Raw genomic sequence first — 22,993 nt, forward strand, 5'->3', positions numbered from 1 at the left:
AAAAGTTAATTTAAAAAATGAAAATATGTTTATAATTTAGCATAAATTCTAGTCAGGCATACAAACGTTAAAAGAAATGTAAACTAGTTCTTTTCTGAAGTTTAAACACACGTGATCATCAAGTCTGCTTTTCCGGTTGCATGCAGTTATGAAAATCTTTGCATGGACCAATGTATAAAGCGAACCTGTCATGTCATAGTCCTATTCATAGCGTTCAATACAAGACGTGTTGAGTTAATACAACGGATGTTGATATTTGCTTTTGTACGGACGATGTGAAAGCTGAAATACAATTCCACCTTCGCTGCTCAATAGTAACGCATAAAGCTTTCAAGAGCTTCTCGAGCTTACCCAATACCCATAACACATGCAATAAATACCAACACGTGATATGAACATATACGGTATAGGCTACCTGCGTTTTCTCAGACAAAACAGCATTACGTCTTCAATTAACGTAAATACTTATTCTCAACAAGGTTTCTACAGTAGGTCATGAATACTGATACATAGCTCATGAAGCCAATGTATTGTTAGACGATCATCACAGGTCCATGAAATGTATAACCATTGAATTCACTGTGAGGTTTAACGTCTTATTTGGCATGTTTTATGACATGTCAGGCTAACTGTTTTACTTGCAGTATAAGCTGTTTGTGTTTTGACTGGGTATCCATTGTATCCATTGGAAAATGATAAAGACTTCGTCAAAACTGTTTTCGCAAAAAGTTCTAAAGTTTTAAACCTCTTTATTTGTTCATATTTGTAAAACAAGTGGCCACTCAGATGTACTTATCAAGAAATAAACCTCACCAATACGAAAAGAGCCTTAAAATATCTTATGATGAAAACTCTTCATTACCATTTATTGTACATTCAAAGAATTATCAAGAAAATGCAATATCTTCTGACAGGTGTCAAACCCACAGCAATCAAAGATTCGTTTGTATTACATTCAAAGATTCAATCTTTTCTAGATATAAGCCGTTTCAGCACAATTATTTTATATTCTTAGCCGAAAAGGCTTGTTTACCAAAAACATTAATCCGTTAGTAGTCACCAAAGAGATTAAGTTTGGGAATCTTTATCTCCGGACAGAGCAATCTTTCTGCGAAGATTAATCCCAACAGTTTCGTCTGCTTATGTCAGAGTCGGTCTCCGAGATTGGTGGAGTGAACCTTTAGCTTGTTGTTGCACTAGCAGTGGTGCCGAAGTTAGTTGAGGATTGGGGGGGGAGGGGATAAATCAAAATTTGGTCAAATTTTAGACGATTTTGAACATTGGGGGGGGTGCATATTTTTAGCCTATACACAATTTTAGTGCTACCTACTGGTATTAAGTTTATTAAACAATCACCGGATCTAAGTAAATTAGCTGCTAACAGCATAATAGGCTACAGATAAGAAATCATGGAGATAAAAGTGCTACCAGTGCTCTTGCGAATGACTGCTGCAAGATTAAGAAACAAGCAAAGAAAAACTGGTAGCCTACCTCCAGCGGGATTCGAACCTATGACCTTCCAATGAATACTTAGTTTTTTCCAAAAAATTAAAAAAAAGTTATACTTTTCTTCTTGCCCTCTCCTTCACTAGAATCATTACACTTAGTGCACTATAAGACAAAGTCACTAGTCAGAAGACTGAAAACAATCGAAGTTAGAGAAGAACATTTGCAAATTTATGACAAAAATACTAACCTTCAAACACATCACAAGAAATTATTACAACCGAACATATTGCGTCTTGCGGTAGTGCGCATTGAAAACTCATTACCACTGTCATTTATGCTGATGTCATTAAGAATATTTTGGTAAGTGTTGCAAACAATGCTAGCATTCAACCTTTCCTGTCCCAAAGTATTTCTCAGCCCGGTTTTCAATCTACAAAAATTGGAAAACGACTTCTCACAAGCAGCAGAGCTTACCGGGCAAATTAAGAGGATCTTAATCAGCTGGAGTATTTGAGAATAGAGAGGTTTTTCCAATTCGGACAATGCCTGGTAAGCTCTTTTAGCATCGTAGCCTACAGAGATTTTTCTCCTGTTGCCTTTCTGAATGAATCAATTTAATAACTCATCGATGGTCTATTCAGCTCTAGATAATTTTTGACCGTTTCAGGAACTAAGCCGGTCTTGAAAATTCGTGCAAGTTCTTTATACTTTGCAGAATCGGAATTCAGGCTACTTTCAAACCGTTCGGTCAGATCAGAGATAACTCTGTCCATGAACTGATTGTAAAGTATTTTATGTTGAGTGTCTGCAGTAGCTGCCATCGAGCCTCCACCGAATCTTTCAGGGACTCTTCTTTGCGGTGGTGCTTGCAAAGGCGTGATAAAATTAGCAGCAAATTTTTCCGAAAGTGAAACTGCATGTTTGTAATAATTACAAAAATTTTTGCTTTTTGTGTCTTTCTTTTTCGCCAACAAAAACAAAAAATAAACTGAACTGAACTTCAGCAAAAGTTTGCAATTATTATTGTTCTCAAACTCCAAATCCCGATATTTCTCTAGAGTGATTTTCAAGGTCTGAAACTGCTCTTCACAAGAGTCAATGTCAAGCTTTTCTCCTTGCAACGTGATACTAAATTGCTTTATAAGTGCCAAAGGTTTCATAATCAGCACAAGTCCCAAATATGTTTCTGCAGTTTCTTCATTACTGCAGTGCCGTGGCCAGTGGCTTAGCCTAACTCGTCCTTAATACCTTCAATGAAGGTCCTTCATTGTCTCGCGTCAAATCTAAGACAATTTAGAACTGTGATCAAACATCAATAAAAGAAAAACAACAGCAATTCGAGATGCTTGCAAACAACTAAATCGAAGTAGGCTACAACTTCATAGGAAATATTTTCATTTAAATTATTGGGGGGGATGCTGCCAAAATATTGGGGGGATATATCCTCCCCATCCCCCCCCCTACTTCGGCACCACTGTGTTGCAGTGAAATTGCCTGTGATATATTCCACTGACCACTGACTAGATGCTGCTGAATGGATAGTTGCGTGACATTCAATGATCAAGTGCACATAGCGAGAGCTGAACCACTATTGCTTGTTTCTTGCCAGACAGCCACTTTATCTGGTAGATATCTTTACCAGAACTGGTCAGATCTGCACCGGATCGGATGAAGATAATGTACCAGATTAAATGGTTGCCTGGGTTCATATGCAAAGCTGGTTTGCTAAGCCGGTTATTCAACCAAGGCACCGGGGTTGACTCTGAGAACACTTTGTGTTATTTTGATAGTTTTCATAAATATTCATATGTTTCATCATAAACTTTCGTGACAGCCAAAAATCACTTGAAATACAAGACGTGGCTTTTGTTCTATATCCTTTGATTACACCACAATTCGAACTATTACTTGACAATCGGTTGCTGTATTAGTCACAAATGTCGTTTGAAAACAAGACGATAGCACAAATGCTAGATAGTATGCCTTATCTTTGCAACCTCACCATCTAAAGTTTCAAAAAAAAAACTGCTACAAAGATGCAGTTTTGCTTAACTGTCTCGTTTTTCGCAACATTAAACTCTTAATAACAACATCTTCAAACTCAAATCTTTCTTAATCTTTTGTAATGGCGTCTGACTCAAGTAATAAAGTATGCATCATGTAAAAACCCTTTGAAAGCACAAAACAAAGGCGATTGACGCTGTACTTGTCGTAATGTAAAATTAATAAACTGAAACGGCCAACACATACTACAAAGACTAGACTAAGTGTCAAAAATGAAAAGGACATTTAGTATTCCAGTGTAAAACAGCTGAGACTGACACAAAAAATATAAAGTTTTTAAAATAAGGTGGATAATCATCGGTGTATGAGCAGATCGTATATATGATATGCGGATAATAAAGAATCCTCTTAAATTTAAAATTTCATACTCTGTTACAGCATCATTTAACAAAGTTTTGCTGTTGATTTAAGTGGAAAGCACTTTTAGAATGTGCAACTTTAAGGTATTGTTTTCAAACCTTTCCATACCTACGCCTTCCGTGATTCGTTGCCGGGCTCATTCGCATGAGCAAAAATACTTATTTGCCTCTTCTCCCGCCGGAAATTTTGTGCTGGCTACGCCCTTGGTCAGTTTCATCCTTTGCATTAACAGAGCTGTGTTTTACAAAGTTCCTGGATGTTTTAAGTACTCATAAATTAATCAGATAACAGATACAGCCTAACTTATCATATCCCGTGATATGTATACAACAAAATACTTCAACCTGCATATTACTTTGTTGTAGTAAAATGACATAAAATAATACAATATTGTTATATCTGCACCTTTCTTTACGCAAAACAAGACTCTCAGAGGCTATTGGCCGCAAACACTTCCGCATTATTAAATCTGGCCTGCGTGGGAAAAAGTTTGGACACCCCTGATATAAATCATGTAATTTATTTAGTAAAGCAACGTATTGCTTACAATATTTGTATAAAAATATATAGCAGCCAGCCTTTCCAAGATAAATGTATTTTACCTTTTTTACTTACTAATGGCTGATCTCGCCCACGACTGGTGCAATAGATCTAACTTCATTTTTTTTAACAACAACAAGAAGCGAAAGACCATGCCGTCATTGGGTCATCTTGTCTTTTTCGACCATTTTGCCACGACAAAGCTTAATACCCTTGAGCAGTGTCGAACCAACATCCTTCCGATTGTTACGCAAGCGCTCTCATAACTCTGACCAGGCATTTCAGAAACTTTCTAAGGATGACATACCTTCTTATTTCTCACTATGTGGGAGACAAAACTGCACAATATCTGCATAATCAGGCCGTTGATAGGATAATTTAGGCCCAGTAATAATGAGATCTTCCGGACCCAAATCATTCTAAGAAGAGCCCTCTATATCCAAACGATATGAGATGGTTTCTTTAAGTTTCCAGTGCCTTGAAAAGGTCACACGCTCCAAAAATCATCTTATAGGCCGGGTCCAAAAGTACTTCCTGGAATCCCCGTCAACGTTACAGTACCTGGTAAATGCCCTAATAGTTAGCCTACATTGTTAAGTTTGGAACAATCAGTAATTTTGTTGAAAGTGTAGTTAAAATAAAAATGTAGTAGGCTATTACAATTTTGCTTCCATTCCATTGTTAATAAAGCCACAGAAGCATAGATTGGTCTAACATTGTGTAATGTCAAGAGAGTGATTAAAAAATAAAACATATTAACACATTTCATGCATTCTTAGGAAGTGATTAATTGTTTCATGGTGAATGGCGATGATTCAGCAAAATGTCCAGAAATTTGTTATAAAGTAAAACAACGGCCAGTTATCCTTCATTGCACAAGCAATATCGTTTTATCAACCAAACGCAATCACTTCCTGTTTTCTTTGGGAATATTTAACTCCGACTTTTGTTTTAAAAAGCGTAGGGTTGTAGCATCGAATTTTCTCTTTTTATGATAGATAGGACAGATAGATGTTTATTGGCTGCTGCGAAAAAGATGTACGATAAATCACAACACAATGTACAGTAAAACTGTTGAAAAGATTACAATTATAAAAAAAGAAATCAATAATAGCATCACAGCAGCGGGAGGCTACGATGTGACTGTTCAAGGTCTTCAAGTCAAGCAGCCACCCCTAAACTCACCAATGATAACCATCCTTGCATTGTTCATGTAAACATATATCAACCTAGCAGTAGTTTAGTGTTCTTTCAGTTGGGTATGAACCTTAAAAATAAAAATGATTTTCATTGAAATACTTAAACCCAACAAAATGACTGTACCCATTACTTACAAAGATATTCATTATTACTTACAAAGACATTCACTATTACTTACAAAGATATTCACTGAGGAGACCGGAAGGCCGAAATGGTGTGCATTGTCTGCAGCTATGGACGTTCTTGGCTTACGCTGATTGAGCAGTGAGCACTTTGCTGGAGGCACCTTGCTATGCATTGCGCAATGCTCATTGCTTGCAGTTTGAGCACTTTGGCAAGGCTGACAGTATAGTACCATTTTTGTAACTTAGGTACCACAAATAGGAAAACGTCACATGGATGAAGCTATATATCTCCATGGCCATACCAGTGTACCTACTGCACTGAGGATGCCAGAAGGCCGAAACGGTGTGCACTGACTGCAGTTATGGACGCTCTTGGCTTACGCCGATTGAGCACTTTGCTGGAAGCACCTTATATGCATTGCGCAAAGCTCACTGCTTGCAGTTTGAGCACTTTGGCAAGGTTGATACCATTTTTGTAACATAGGTACCACAAATGGGAAAACGTCACATGGCCATACCCATAAGCGTCGATTTTTTTCTTAGAAGAGAGGAATTCTGGGTGGGCGAGAGTTTTCAAACAGATTTCATTGAATGTGTATGTTTGCAAATTCGTAATGGTTCAGTCTTCAAAATTAGCATATTTTTACTTCGGCAAAAAACGTTACCGAGATCAAACGGCAAAAGTTGAAATTGCCTCGGCAATTGCTGTGAACATTTATTAGGAAAAGATTGTACTAAAACGTGTAAAACGAGAAGCGAAAAATATACTAGAGTAGTCTATTACGAACGCATTGTTTGATTTGTTGTGATGTAATAATACCAAAAGTAGTGATAAAGCGAGCAACGCGATACGCACGCTGTTACGGTAATTCAGGTTAAAAAACTCACCGGGAGGGGAAAATAAGTTAATTTTGGGTTGATTCAACGTTCGAGTCAGCACAAATCGATTTAATTTTTCCGGCGGGTTATATTGCGTAACAACAATGCCCAATAAGAAATTTACGTTTGTTTTACATTAATTCGACATCTAGCGATGTTGAATTATCATAAAATAACGTTAATTACTCAACCAGGTACAGGTGACATATTAATAGCTCCCTGCGAGAAGATCGCCTCGATTTACGTAAGCTTATAAGCCAACATAATTTCGGCACAATTGGGACACTGCGAGCAACCCAAAGTTTGTTTGATGAACTAGTCAGAATCGGTATCATCAGATGCTATATCAGCTGGACGAGATAACGGAAAGCGAGGCGCAACAAGGAGTAGATGCTTACAATAATTTGACGTCTACTGGAGTTAAATCAATACAAATAGCAGGCCTTGATACAACTTTTTTTTCCGGCGGCCAAACGTGTCCGACTGAAGCAAGCTGTTCGGCGGCCAATCACAAGCACATGGCAGCCATCGGAACTTCGACACGCATCAACATACAGTCTTCGAAATTAGCACATTTTTACTTCGGCAGAAGCGAAAAATATACTAAAGTAGTCTATCACGACCGCACTGTTTGATTTGTTGTGATGTATTAATGCCAAAAGTAGCGATAAAGCGAGCTACAAGATACGCACGTGGCACGCTGTTGCAGGAATTCACGTTAAATAACTCACGGGGAAAAGTGAGTTAATTTTGGGTTGATTCAACGTTCGAGTCAGCACAAATCGATTTAATTTTTCCTCTCGGTTATATTGCGTAACAACAATGCTCAATAAGAAAGTTACGTTTGTTTTACATTAATTCGACATCTAGCAACGTTGAATTATCATAAAATAACGTCAATTGCTCAACCAGGTACAGGTAACAAATTAATAGCTCCCTGCGAGAAGATTGCCTCGATTTACGTATACACTAACATAATTTCGGCACAATTGGGATACTGCGAACAACACAAAGTCTGTTTGATAAAGAACTAGCTGTCAGAATCGGAATCATCAGATGCTGTATCGGAGCACGAGGTTGTCGCGTCATCACTGGAATCAGACACATCAAGAGGCTCATCGCTTGGCTGTAAGTCTATACCATCTTTGCCGTTCGCAATGAAGTGTCCACGTTTTGCGGCTTTCGGGCTTTGATACCACTCCGCAGGCCTCTTTTTTTTTCATAAAGATCCATCAGGGTGTTGACTAGGAAACAAATCTATGCTGTGCCATAACGACTGGGAAGAATGTTTAACCATAACGTTACAAGCGCTCGTGTGGCCTCGGCATTTTTATTGCCGACGCTAATGCGCCATTTGCCGACGCTAATTTCGAAGACTGAATTTATCGCATTAATAAAGTGTATTGTGGTGTCACTTGCATCCAGCTTATTGTGAGACATCAGCTGCTTGATCACTCAATAAGGTTAACAATTCAAGCATATACAGGGTGTATTGTGATTTATCGAGTGCTTTAACTCTTTTCTAGTCCTTTGTGATTATAAGTGGCAAAGTACTACTACTTTATTTACAAGGCCGCTTGTGTAAAATTTTCTCGGAACTTCATGGCGGACAAATGTCGGTTTTTGTAGGTTAATCGCGGCGATGGCCGCCTTCAGTTTCGAGGCTTGAATTATAGGGTGATATTTTTATAAAAGATTCTCCCAGCTGGGCACATGTCTAAGCGCTGGCGAAGTAGGAAGTAACCCAAATAAAACATCCAGCAATAGTAAGATTGAATCAACATTCTAGTCTGGTGTAGTCTAAGAAAACTAGTTTTTTCTTGTAATCTTGTTGTCCTTACAATCACCTCGGCAATTGCCGACGCTAATTTCGAAAAGTGTGGTTAGTCTTTCTCGCAAAGACTGCGTTTAGCGTCGCTGCAGCAATTAAGCTTTAATAGGTTGGATGTTTTCTTTCTTGCATCTTGCGATCTTATGAGCGCTGCTAAACTAAACAAACTTCTTTTTCCTTTGCGACCTAAAAAGCGCGTGACTCGTGACCTGTAATCTTTAAAGTGGCGCCTTCGGATTTGCCGCATTTGTAAAAGCGATTGTTTTTAGTACGTCTTTAGTTTGTGTCGGTTATTTTATTGTCATGTTGATTATGATGTCATATTCACATTCCCTTACGCTGACCGGGAACTGAAGTTTGATTGTGACGTAACGAAAGTGAGACCATTCGGAGAAAAGATCAAATTGCCGACGCAAATTTGGAGAAAAGATCAAACGTGGCTTTCTCTCACCAGGAATTGCCAACTGTGGCAGTTGCCGTAGCAACAACAATGCAGTGCGTACCGCCGTTTTTCCACGCAGCGTTGTTACGGAATTGCTTTGTTCTGTCGGATACCTAGCGAGAGACATAGCGAAAAACAAGAAGTTGCGCTGCAGTTGGTTGGATAGTCCAGCGTTTAAGCAAAACGAAAATAGTTGTAACGAATACTTCATAAGTGGCATGAAAACAGGGTGGGCGAAACATATTTTGCCCACCCTCGTTTCACGGCAGGGTGGGCGTCGCCCACCCTGCCCACCCTATTTCGACGCCTATGGCCATACCAGTGTACCTACTGCACTGAGGAGGCCGGAGCCCGGAAGGCCGAAACGGTGTGCACTGTCTGCAGTTAAAATTGTGACGTCTCTCTGAGAGTCAAATAAAACATCACCATAGCCTACCAATCACTTATGCTTACTTATGCATTGTTTGGCGTCTTGCTTTTTTAGTGTCCATAGAGATCATGGCGCACCGTCTGCACTCTGCAGTCCATATTGAAAATAAAACTCTTTCTCTTCAGTTTACCCCAAAACCATATCTCAGCATCAAAGCATCCACCGGTGGTGAGTTACTCGAGGAAACTAAATAAAATAAATTTGGAACGGCCATAACTCGATTGTCACGCAAATGGGTAATTAATCTCATCAAGCAGAAAAATTCGCTGCTTCATCATGTTTTGCTTGTCTTTGCATTATACAATTGCAATGTCCGCCCGTTAGCTCAGTGTCCACCCCGTTAGCTCAGTGGTTACGCGCCCGGCTCACAATCAAGCGGCGCTGGTTCGACTCTCGTGGTGTGCGCTTGAGCAACGCATTTCAGGACTGCTCTCCATTCAGCGGCACCTAGTGAATGGAATAATTCCCCAGAAACAACACTTCAACAATCGGAAAGCTTCACTCTATCAATCTCGGTAACCGGCCCTGTGTCAAGAGCCTCTGATGATGATGATGTTCGCCCTTCGTTTCCGAAGATGGCCAATGAGACTGAGATCAAGTTTCTTTTTTTTTTTTTCTTTTTTTTCAAGAGCCTCTATAAGTATGCTAAACTACCACGAAGGACCAAGGAAGGCTTTGTCAGTCCGAGAATAAAGATTCAAAACCAACCAACAATTGATTGTACATATTACATCAGTTTGCAAAGAACTAGAAGAGTGGCAAAGGCGCAAAGCAATATTGTTTTATTAACCAGACGCAATCACTTCCTGTGTTCTTTGAAAATATTTAATTCTGACTTTTGTTTTGAAAAGCGTACGATTGTATAGCATAGAATTTCCTCTTTTTATGATAAGTAGGATAGATAGATAAATAGATAAATAGATAGACAGACAGACAGACAGACAGACAGACAGACAGACAGACAGACAGACAGACAGACAGACAGACAGACAGACAGACAGACAGACAGACAGACAGACAGACAGACAGACAGACAGACAGACAGACAGACAGACAGACAGACAGACAGACAGACAGACAGACAGACAGACAGACAGACAGACAGACAGACAGACAGACAGACAGACAGACAGACAGACAGACAGACAGACAGACAGACAGACAGACAGACAGACAGACAGACAGACAGACAGACAGACAGACAGACAGACAGACAGACAGACAGACAGACAGACAGACAGACAGACAGACAGACAGACAGACAGACAGACAGACAGACAGACAGACAGACAGACAGACAGACAGACAGACAGACAGACAGACAGACAGACAGACAGACAGACAGACAGACAGACAGACAGACAGACAGACAGACAGACAGACAGACAGACAGACAGACAGACAGACAGACAGACAGACAGACAGACAGACAGACAGACAGACAGACAGACAGACAGACAGACAGACAGACAGACAGACAGACAGACAGACAGACAGACAGACAGACAGACAGACAGACAGACAGACAGACAGACAGACAGACAGACAGACAGACAGACAGACAGACAGACAGACAGACAGACAGACATATAGATAGATAGATAGACAGACAGATAGATGTTTATTGGCTGTTGCAAAAAAGATGTCCGGGTACGGAGGGTACGGCGTACCCTTGAGGGCCCAGGCCTGTGTTTTTTTGGGGGCCCGAAATTGTGATTTTATAGTTTACGCGCAAAATGTTTCATTAAAACCATCCTATAAATCGAAACACAATGTACAGTAAAACTGTTGAAAAGATTACAATTAAAAAAAGAAAATGATAACAGCATCGCAGCAGCGAGAGGCTGTAAAGTGACCATTCAAGGTCTTCAAGTCAAGCAGTCATCCCTAAACTCATCAATGATAATTATAATTGGCTAACTGAGACAAATAAATAAAAATAAATGAACAACAGTGAAGCTGTCCATAATGATAAGAAATTAAAAATTTAGGTAGGGCAACGTAGCCTATGTAACAATTGCAAGTTTGATTAGTAATTTAGCATTTATTTAATATGTGTCAATAATTCTTTTTGTACATTCTTTTAAAAGTTATGAAAGAGGATTTGCAAATTTTAACTGGTACGGTATATCATTCCAAAATTTTGCGCCAGAGTATTTTATAAAGCGTTGTAGTTTAATGGTTGTGCATCGATAATAATAGTAATCTAGGTTGGTCGAGTTTCGAGTAGTAAAGTTGTGAATTTGGTTGCATTTTTAAAAGTCGTTTTGAAAAGTGGCTGGTAATAAATTAAAACTAAACTGGTACATAAATTTAGCAATTTTAAAGTTGTACAGATCTTTTAACTTTAAAATATCGAGTTGTTTATAAAAGAGTGTGACATGGTTAGCCCATTTTCTTTTCATAGCAGCATTGACTGAATTATTTTGCAAAACATCAAGCTTGCCTAAATGTGTTTTGTATGACGACTCCCAAATTGTCAATCCGTATATAAGGTAAGGATGCACGCTGAAGCATAGCTTTGGTTAATAAACAATGTTTCAATTTAGAGAGTATACCAACAGATTTGGAGAGTTTGAAAGATAGAGCATTAATATGAGGAAGAAAAGAGAGATTCTTGTTCATGAAGATACCAAGGTATTTACAGTAGCAGTGTCAACGTTTTTTAGTTGGGTGTTGCCATAAAATACTTCAACATCAGCATATGCACAACCAATGCTTTTTCCCCACTTTCACCCTACTCAGCATAAATGATGAACAAGCAAAAAGTGACCAGTCGTGTTAAGCCTGTCACCTCGCATCTTCCTGATTTTGGTTTCTGTATGTTTACTTTTCAAAGCATTGAAGGATTACCGATTCGACGTATTAGTCACGTTTTTTTTTTGCATAATTCATATTAGTTCATGGTTAAAAGTTTTATTAAGTTGAACAGTCGTGATACATCAAAAGTTCCGTAAATAGCCTACGCATGCAGGAGAATAGTGTTTTTGTAAAATAACATTATAATTGATGGGGTATCAAAACAACAAATAGAGTGCTTAATGCACAGCAGTATATAGCAAATTAAGAACCTGAATTTAAAGAATAAATACTATTAATAAGCTTACTACAAAAAGTGCACAATACCAAGCAAAAAGCCAAGCAGAGCGAATCACATCAAATATAGTTACTATTCTTTAAAACCTCTAAAACCTGTTTCTTCCTAAAAGGAGATCATCAGAAAGTCCTTATTCAAATAGAAGCTATTTGAATTTTGAATCAAATGTAGTTACTTTTATTTAAAACCTCTAAACCCTGTTTAACCCAAAAAGGGGATCATCAGAAAGTCCTTATTCAAATAGAAGCTTTTTGAATTTTTTTATTTTTTATTTTGAAAGTGATTCTATTAGAATAAAGATCTCATGATGATCTCCCTTTTAGGGTGAAACAGGCTGGTAGAGGTTTTAGAGATGAGTAACTACAGTACTTGATGTAAAACGTGAATTTAATATAGACGATAGTAGTTCAACAATTTGCACAGTTTATTTTACCATAAGATTTGCTGTCAATTTCTGCTACATTCGGTTGCGAGAAATATAATGACTTATAACGAAAAAAAAAAATGTTTTTCAACGATACTCAAAATCTGTCATTTGTTTTTTTTTACAATAATGATGCATTTTCTAGAATTAGAATTTTCATCGAATCATAATGATTTTGAATGTCAAATCGTTTTTGCAACACTCTTAAACTTATTTGATGCGATTTTACAACAGCCAACACAAAATGTAAACGCATTAGGGTAGGCTAAACAAACGAAAAAATTAAAGCTTTCTATTTGGCGTAGCTTGTTCATCAGTGATGGCATTTGCTTTATCTGCATTATTTTGACACAATTGCAATGTTATTATGAGACAAGGGTTGTCTATGCTACCAAATTTTTATCTTCTCATAACCGACACTTGGAATCAAGTATGGGACCAGCTTTACCACAAGGGGAGAGGGTACGAGAACTCGTAGGTAATTTTAAAGTAGTGCCAGCATAAAAAAGGTTAAAACTAGGCAACTGGTTTATATACAGTACTGCTGTGATTCTTAAACTTTTTCTATTCGAGTACCATTCAGTAATTCCATACAGTGTTCGCGTATCACCTATATCCAGAAAATCTCAAAAAATACAATAAAATGCAAGATTGTTAATATTAGACTGGGCATGATTAAGCTGTTTAGCAGTCGCATGAGTAGAAGACCAAATAAATATAAATTAGTAGAATTCCTAACACTTGGTAGGTCGCAAGTTCAGCAAATTTCTCCAGTAAAAGTTTGAAAATCTCCGATCTAAGTGTTGCATCATAAGTGCTCAAACTCCTCTCCAAATAAAATTATTTCTGACACGGTAATGCACATTGTGTTATCTGAAAGTCTGGGCAAATTCTATTATTTTATTTTAACTCTTGTCAACTTGAGTGAGTTTCTCGTGTACCACCTGGAAGACTTCCGCGTACCACTTGTGGAACGCGTTGGCTATCACAGTCTGGAAACCACTGATTACTGTGTATTGGCAGTGTTTACAACCTGCGTTGTGTAGCGGCTGCCTTCATAATAATACATCATTGAAACCTTCACGGTTGATTGCAAATGAGGTGTTTATAAGTTCTAAGGTCAGGGGTCAAAGGTCATATCTAAAGATACTGTTCTCACGAGAAATTTTTCGAAGTTTCTAATGTGATGTTAAACCAGTTGTGTTTATAGTAGAGACTTATCAGTGGCGTAGCGTAACTCATTTGATTGGGAGGGGGGGGACTCCAGAACCTCAAATATTAATAAACCCTGGCCATTTTTGCCTTTCTAAATTTGCTGTTTGCAATTTTGTAATATTAATTAATACGATATGTAGGCTACCTTACAACACGAAAAAGACTTGTAGGCTTTGTATGGTGCATGTTACAGACTCACAACAGATCAAAATGAAGATATATGTGCAAGTCGGCCAGGGATTCTCGATTTTCCTAAATTTGGAAAACGAGTTTTGAAAGACTAATTGAAATCAGCCTGCAGTGTAGTCACAAAGATGAAGTAGGCTACTGAGCTTTCAATTCATCAGTGACCGGAGGTATGTTATCAACCTTGGAAAAAACACTTTTTTGAATCAGTTGTGTAGGTTACACAGAAACACTTCATGAGAGATTAAAAATATATTTCATGATTGAATTAACTGTAGCCAGACGCGGATTTATGGGGGGGCCCAGGGGGCCCGGCCCCCCCCCAAAATTTTGTAAAAAATTGTATGTTTCCGCATCAAATGGTTTGATGTGCTTCTAAACAGCTGATATTAGTCTCTCGGCATCACAATTAATGAAAATGGTTGTTTTAATGTCTATTTTATAGCATATCGTATATGTCGTAGTATCATTGTTCATATCTGTTTAGCTTTTTCTTTTTTTTTAATTGATTTTCAAATTTTCTGGATCCCCCGAAAAAAACTCTTAGATTCGCGCCTGACTGTAGCCTAAGTTAAACAGAACCATGGTACCCACCTTTTACTCCATGGCAAACAAAACTTGAAAAGTTACAAAATTTTGGTTTGTAATTATATTTACGATCAGAGCTGCCAGATTGTTCGGTAAATCTAATTATGTTTTAGACGGTACGTTCTTTAGTCTAGAAATTGGTTTATTTTTCGATATAATGAGCAATGGTTAAACTATGAAGGTAATTCGCTGTCCACAAATAAACTATCGCGCTGTTTGGTCGGTCGTTTCTGCGGTACCCGGTCAATTGGTCGAAAGACATTTGGTCGACAGTCATTTGGTCGACAGACATTTGGTCGACAGGACGTTTGGTCGACAGACAATTGGTCGACAAGACATTTGGTCGACAGGACATTTGGTCGACAGACATTTGGTCGACAGGACATTTGGTCGACAGACATTTGGTCGACAAGACGTTTGGTCGACAGACATTTGGTCGACAAGAACGATTTATTTTAGGGTTAACTAACCCTAACCTAACCCTAACCCTAATCCTAACCCTAACCTTAAACCTAACCTAACCCTAACTCTAACCCAAATGTCCTGTCGACCAAATGTCTTGTCGACCAAATGTCTTGTCGACCAAATGTCTGTCGACCAAATGTCTTGTCGACCAAATGTCTGTCGACCAAATGTCTTGTCGACCAAATGTCTTGTCGACCAAATGTCCTGTCGACCAAATGTCTGTCGACCAATTGTCTGTCGACCAAACGTCCTGTCGACCAAATGTCTGTCGACCAATTGACTGTCGACCAAATGTCTTTCCACCAATCGACCGGCCACCGTTTCTGCAAAGTAGCCTGCAATTTTATTTTCCTTGAGAGTTACTTTAAGATTTGATCACAATACTTGTTGTAGTGATTTTCTTTCACTCTACGTCAGAAAAAGTAGGTCAACGGTGATAAAAACGTTTGCAAATTCTGTGAATGCCTTATACCCTTGTTGATACAGCGCTTCAACTTTAAAAAACTTAAAATAATGTCACTTCAAAGTGATTGGGAGAGGCTCTTGCCCACTCTCATGTTTCTTAGACGCAGCGCTGCTAACTCTTATTGTATGAAAAGAGTCAATGCAGAATCTATTTAAGAGCTAAAAAGACAAATTTGTGTTTTGTACGCTTTTCAAGTTAAGATAGCCTATTTAGCTTAATCGCCTACAACTTCATTACCAGCGGAGCATTTCGAGGCAGTCTTAGTAGCAACAAAGGTAATTGGCCAAAGTTGAAATATTTTTCGAATTTTTATTAGTAAACTGATAACTTTTTTCAAACTTATAAGCAATCTTACAAAATTGATGAATTTTCAAGCATTGCTGTTTTCATTCTCAAATTTTGTCACCATTGAAAGTTTCTTAAGCGTGACCATCGTTTCTCACCGTTGCTGGTTTCTGGTTTTCCCCGTTATGCTCAACCGGGTGTATTTATTGGAAAGTTGAAGGGTCAAGAATTGTATGAGTTTGAAATGAGGAACCAACAAGTTTCGCCACGTTCTTTGCACAGGTTTTCATCAAGACAAGATGTTGAGAAAAACCAGAAAAATTAGAAAAGCCCCTTGTATTTTTAATTTATTTTTTTAAGCTAGGTTAGTTAAACATTTTTTTTAGATTGGTTGCGATTTTGGTTTGATTTTTACACTGATAGATTGAAGCACAAATGAGCTACAATGTAAGAACGCCGTTTGATCAGTTTAACATTTATGTTTATTATTAACTTTTGGTTAAATTTTACATGCATAAGAAATTCACAGAATTAATCATTTTCTAACTAAAAAATAAAGAGCCTTAAATGTAGATACTAACTAAATTCATGTTTAGCAAACGTTTAAAAAACTAAACGGTCTTCATCGTCAGTGCTATAAATGTGAGCACATTTATGTTACTGAAGATGAAGTCAATATAGTTTTCGAAATGTTTGTTTGCAGAACATGAGTTTAGCATCTACATTTTGGGCTTTGTTTTTTTGATTAAATTAATCAGATTCATTGCAAAGAAAGGTAAATGTTGCTACCAAGGAAAGTTAAAATTGATAGATTTAATTTGCTTTAAAGCAAAAACGCAGAAAAAAGCATGAGCATGATATTGGTTTTCAGATATAAGTTATTCGAATTATTGTTTGATTGATTGTGGAAATCTTCAATAATGTACGCGTCATTGAAATAAATTGACGGCGTCAGCGTCAGCGCGAATTGCCTAAGAACTTTACGGCGTAAAGTACTGCGTAAGCTCTTAAAGAATTTGACGGCGTCAGCGTCAGCGCTAATTTCTAGCGCTATTTTTTGCCAGCGTATTATAAAACGGAAATATTTCAACCACGTTTAGGCTAACAATAGCTATAGATGAACAGCAGGTATTATGTTTTGAGACTGTATTGTAAGTAGCTGCTTAACCTGTTAGTTATTTCCTTGTAGAAACACAAGCATTTCAAAACGTTTATTTGACAATCTGCTGCCTTTGGGACGCATATTGTCCTTTCCAAGTGAAAACATGCGTTCCACAGCAGCGCCGGTTGGTATTGGTGGGTTGTATTTCAAAAACAAGTCTTGAAAACGTTTTATTCAATTCAATTCAATTCAATTTATTTTTCTTTGTCAGAATGCAAAAGAAATGATATTGTGAAAATGAAATACAGTAACAAAACCAACAAAAGGAAAAGGTGGCAAAACCTTAATGGTTTAAGACGTGCATGAAAGGATCTAATATTGCGGTATGCATCAATAAATATAGTTGAGCACGGCCACCAAACTTTTACTCGGAAAGGTATCACTGCTCCAAGCGTGCTGTGATGGTTTAGCATGTATAAATCTTTTAACGAGGTCCATTGGTCCACTGCACCAACATCGCTCTTTTCAGGGGCATAGAGCTCTAGAAATAAAGTATCTTCAACGTCCACGATGCCATTCATGGATTTTTCGCTTTCTGTCGCTGATCCCTCGTTCTCAATACATGGGTGATCACCATTTGGCAAACTTCTTCCGCGTGTATTCCAGGAAGCCATTCCAACCAACGCAAAAGCCGGTAATTCGGATGAGTGGCGCTGGCCAGAATACATTGTGAAACCATAGGTGAAACTCTTATTGTGAAACGAGATTTTCCATGAAAACAAAAATTGACGCATAGCGCTTGACGCTTAAAATCGGCAAAATAGTTTACGGCGCTATCACTTCCGTCAACTGAAAAATAAATTGACGGCGCTAGCCTCAGCGTCAACAAAAAGTTGACGCCGTCAACGTACAACACTGGAAATCTTTCTCTTTGGAATGAGAGAGTCTTTCAGGAAGCTCAATTTTTCAGTATCGCATACTTGTAGAAGCTTTGAACCACTGACAAACCGGTCACCGAGATTGACAGAGTGCAATTTCCACTTGTTGCTTAAGTGCTGAGTTATTACATCAACTAGTTGCCGACAACTAAAGAGATGTTCTTAAAGTTGGTTGCTTCGCATACCCCGAAAGGAAAACTTTTTTTTTAATTTAGCAGTTTTTTCATATACAGTACAAAATCGTGAGCTCAATCGATTGCGCTAACCCGGGGTGGGGAACTTAAAATGAACATTGGGGCTGTTGAAAAGTTCAAAGCTGTACAGGGTACTTGCAAGAAACTTTGCGTACCCTGATAAAGTTGTACCTAGGATACAATGTGACAAAATCAATCACAGCTGTTTGATGTCTACAATTTTCAAAGTGTTTCAACGCGAAACGAAGTTTTATTCATTGAGAGGTAAAGTTTCGTTTTGATGAATAATTAATCAGCATTATAGGTTTTAAAATGGACTTGCACAAGATATACAACAACCAAGCCATAATAGACAGCAAAAAGAAAGGACCACCTGTGTATTCATGTCCTGTAAGGGAGTCAAAGGCTTAAGGAATTGGAAACTATAGATAAGCAAGAACTTTTACGTCAATACAGCGTCATTAAGCGTAACTTATTTCAGCTTTAAGAACAGAAACTTTCTTTTAAATTGCTTTTGTCATTTTAATAACTTTTGTGTTCATAATTAACCTTTGTAAGCTTGTATTACGTTCTCTGAAAAATCCCGTAGAGGCAGTGCTTCAAACCTTGGTAATCAATAAAAATGAAAAAAAAAAGTTTATGGTTATTTCTCTCTTTCTCATTCGTCAAGTCAGCTTTTTAAACAAAGCATATCATCAACTGATTCTCAAATTTTCCTGATTGTGAAATTGGATATCGCAAGAATGTGTTCTAAGCAACACTGCCCAATGTTTACTCAACTTAGTATGTATGAAACCACAACGTCTAGGCAGGCTGCAAGTGACAGCAACAAGGTCCCGTGTTCTGCCATGCTAGACAGGTAGTCATTACCTGATCCGGCCTCCTGAAGAAGTCAATCGTGTTCGATTGACGAAACGTTGAAATAAAAAGCAGATTATCACCTGGAACACCTTGCAGTAGCTTATCTTAGTTCACACCAGAAGAGTGTTTCATACTATTAAACTAAGCATCTGGTGAACAACTTCATTTTTCTTTTTTATACAAACCTGCTGTTTTAATCTTTCCTCTTCACCCATAAGTGCAACAAAAGCTTGTAACAACATCAAAGCTCTGCGCTCACAATTTGTATGTGTACTTTTTAATGGTTTATCAATTATTCTAGAAGCGTAAGTGGCAGTCATAATAAATAAACAACTAAAAATTATTTTATTGCACTGCTGAGTAAAATGAACAACAAGGACAACCTGAAACTTGTGGATTCATCAACGATGACAGAACAATACGAAATCCATGATGCGTCGAACAACTACCAGACCAACGTTGCAACAGCGTTTTTGCAACCTGATAATTCTACTGGAATTAATTTCAAAGATCCCATTCCAACGGATCAAGTACAACTGATCACGCTCAGTCCAAGACCAGGAGCCTCAGACCACAGTGATGTGGTTACAACACAACCAATAATTATGGCGTTTACAAAAACTTCAGCCAATGGAGTGTTTTGTGCCACTTGCAATGATGTTGTTTCCACCGTGACGAAAAGTACATATAAACAAGCTGCTTATTTTTGGTGTTGTTTCTTTTGCTGTTTTGCCAGCCCATTGTGTTGTTGGGTGCCGTTTCTGTTTGATGACATGAAAATAATCAATCATAATTGCCAACGCTGCAAGACAAATTTGGGGACATATCGACCTAAAACCTCTTGCCAAAGTGGCAGCATAATTGTTTTGTTTCTAATTATAGGGATCGTGTCTTCTGTGGTAGGTATATACTTTAAATTTATAAAGTATAGAAGATACTACTAAAGAAAAGATTCAAAACACAGCTTGCTGACATGTGAATAATAGAAATTATGTGTTTGCAGCCATTTTTAAGCTATAATTTTCTGAATCTTCACAACTGATTTCATCTTTTCAGTTTAATAGTATAGAAAAAATAAATAGTTTAAAAACTTAATTAATAGTTTACTTAATAGTTTAGAAACTTACAGGGCTTTAAAATCTTGTGTAAAAAGTTTACCCGCACCCCAGACAGCAAATCAACCGTTATTTACATTGATTCAACGTCTCCAGACGTTGAATCAATGTCAAAAAAGGAAACGTCCTCGGTCTGGCAGGATTGCTCCTCAGAAAATTTTGACCAATTCAACCTTGTTTCAACTGCTTCTTATGAATGTTCAGGCCCGACAATCATGTTTTAATCAAGACGCACATCTTGTATTTCACCAATAGCCTACCATCAAATTAAGATTAGATTTCATTTGAAGTTTGAGCGACAAGTTTTGATAAACTGTACATGTGTAATAAAAGTTTGTTTTTTTAAAATATATTTTCTTTCACGACAACAGAAGAATTTCAATAGCAATTAATTTATTTGTTCAAGGTTTGTACGGTATTGTTGTGAGCTTAAAGCAAAATTTCGAAAATTCATCTGAGGTGCCCCCTCCTTCACTTCATCCTGAAATAAGTTAATTTAATTGTTAGGAAGTTGGTGAGCAAAGTGTTTACTTTTAAATATTTTTTTGGTATCATGATTTTCAAAAGAGCTTAAAACTTTACTGGCATTATTCTTTATATTCACTGCTGAAACCATTTGTTCTCAATGCCACCGGATAGGTTTATGACATGGGATTGAGTGAGCGAAACAAGCGAAAAAAGTATGCAAAAATGCAAACAACTTACGTGTTTTTTTGATTTTGAAGGAGAAATGTGACCAAGTGCCCCCTCCTTAGATCCGTTACTACTTTTATAGATATACAATAAATAAATAGGTTATAGATAATTTTCTTTTGCACGTACAGCATTTAGTGCATGGCATTTTGGACGTTTGTTCTCGCGACCTAGTAGCAATCGTTTCGCGGCCCGGTACTGGGTCACGACCCGGTGGTTGGGGACTTCTAATGTAGGCAACATCGTTTATATGCCTCATTTGAATTATATGTGGCTTCTTTCCGTTTCAAAGCTGATAATGAGGAAATTACAGTGTTGCGATTTCAACGTTCATTGCTACAAAATTTGCTTTGTAAAAATATTTCAACAAGAACTTTAAAACCTGGATTTCGTTCCTTGAAATTGCTGGTATTTAAAAACTTCTTAAATTTCACGTTTTCTCATATGCAAAATATCTCGGTAATTTGAGATGGTACGCAGCACCTTCACAATGCGCTGCTGAGCATTGTACGAACATCAATTGAGGTAGAAGGAGGTTAGTTCTACTGTGGGTTGGTTTGTTGTTATACCTTGCTACTAAAATTGTTTCACGGCCGAGTGAAACACTTTTTAAATACTGTACTTTGATTTTTTTCTACTCGCAATACAAAAAATGAATAATAAGCTCAGGTGATCAAGAAAAAGAAATATCTTTAAACAGGTGTCAAACCTACAACAATGCTTGATATGAACGACTCGGCTATATGAAAATGATCTGCTTAATTGAAGATGTAAGCTGATCGAAATCGATTTTTAGCTATTCATGATTGAACTGACTCGCGTGAAAATGAATTCGTTTGTATTATAAGCTTCGGTGTAAATATTTTTCATCCTGTTGTTTTTTTCCATTTATTATCCAATTGTATCATTAAGTGTATATACAGTAATATAATAATCTCATTTTTTCTTGAATTCAAGAATCGAGTTATGTTTTTCTCGTTTAAGTCGAAAATCCAATCTCAACGCTCATAATCAACTAATTCTTCTGGTTTATTACGTTATTGCAAAAGTGAAAGCCTACATTGGATTTTGATTGTGTCTGTTGTCTGTTGTTTTTCACCATTCAGATTTGTGCAAACGGTTTTAGACGTTTCATAATAAAGCTTCGTTAAGACTTCTTATTACCTGTACTGCCGCATTCTTGTGATTGCCAAACGTTAAGATTTATACCATTTTTAATTATCAATTCCCTGTGCCTTGATTATTGAACTTAGTAGCTTTGATAGATGGTCATTTATTTTTGTTTGGATGCGAAACGAAACGTACATACATGAAACATGCATCCAATGAGAGAGTGCGAAAGACCGTAGCCGTAAAAAGGCGTAGGAAGTCGTCGAGTCCGAACTAGCCGCCATGGTTGTTGTAGGTTGCATCATCAGCTGTCTTCTTCGGATCGAAATGTAACAGGAAAAAGCGATCGGTAGGTGGCGCCTTGCAGGAGGCTGAACTGAAGCGGAACCAAATCAAGCAACAAGAACAGATAGATCAATTCAGGAAACAACAGGTAGACGGTTTGAGTGTGTACCTGAGTTTTGTGACGCTCTGGGAAGTTAATGTAAACTTTGCGTGATAGTGTGCACGTATGACGCTTTCTGTGTTGCAACATTCTCTTGCAATTTATATTTTTTTCATGCGCGTAAAGATACCAAATTGTTACGATTTCGAAATGAAAGACAAAACATTTTTCGGTCTCCAAGAAAAGAAGAAAATAGTTTGGATATCCCATTTTAACGCATACAGTTGACCTCCAAACCAACGTGGATAAAGATTCTAGTAATGCAATAGCTTTAACTCATAAAAATACCGTTATCCCGTTTATCTCTAAAGCTAGTAAAGTATGCACGTCACAAAACAGCCAATCTTTACTCCATTACTTTAAACTGGTTGCCTTCAGCTGACAACTAAAAGACGAAAAACGATTAAAGCTTTGATGTGACAGAAAAACCATATAATGATGTCACAAATACGTTTATAAATATTTGGTTTGTAACAATGCTTTAAAATA

The sequence above is a fragment of the Aplidium turbinatum genome, chromosome 1, assembly GCF_918807975.1.
Source record: "Aplidium turbinatum chromosome 1, kaAplTurb1.1, whole genome shotgun sequence".
Classification (NCBI taxonomy): Eukaryota; Metazoa; Chordata; class Ascidiacea; order Aplousobranchia; family Polyclinidae; genus Aplidium; species Aplidium turbinatum.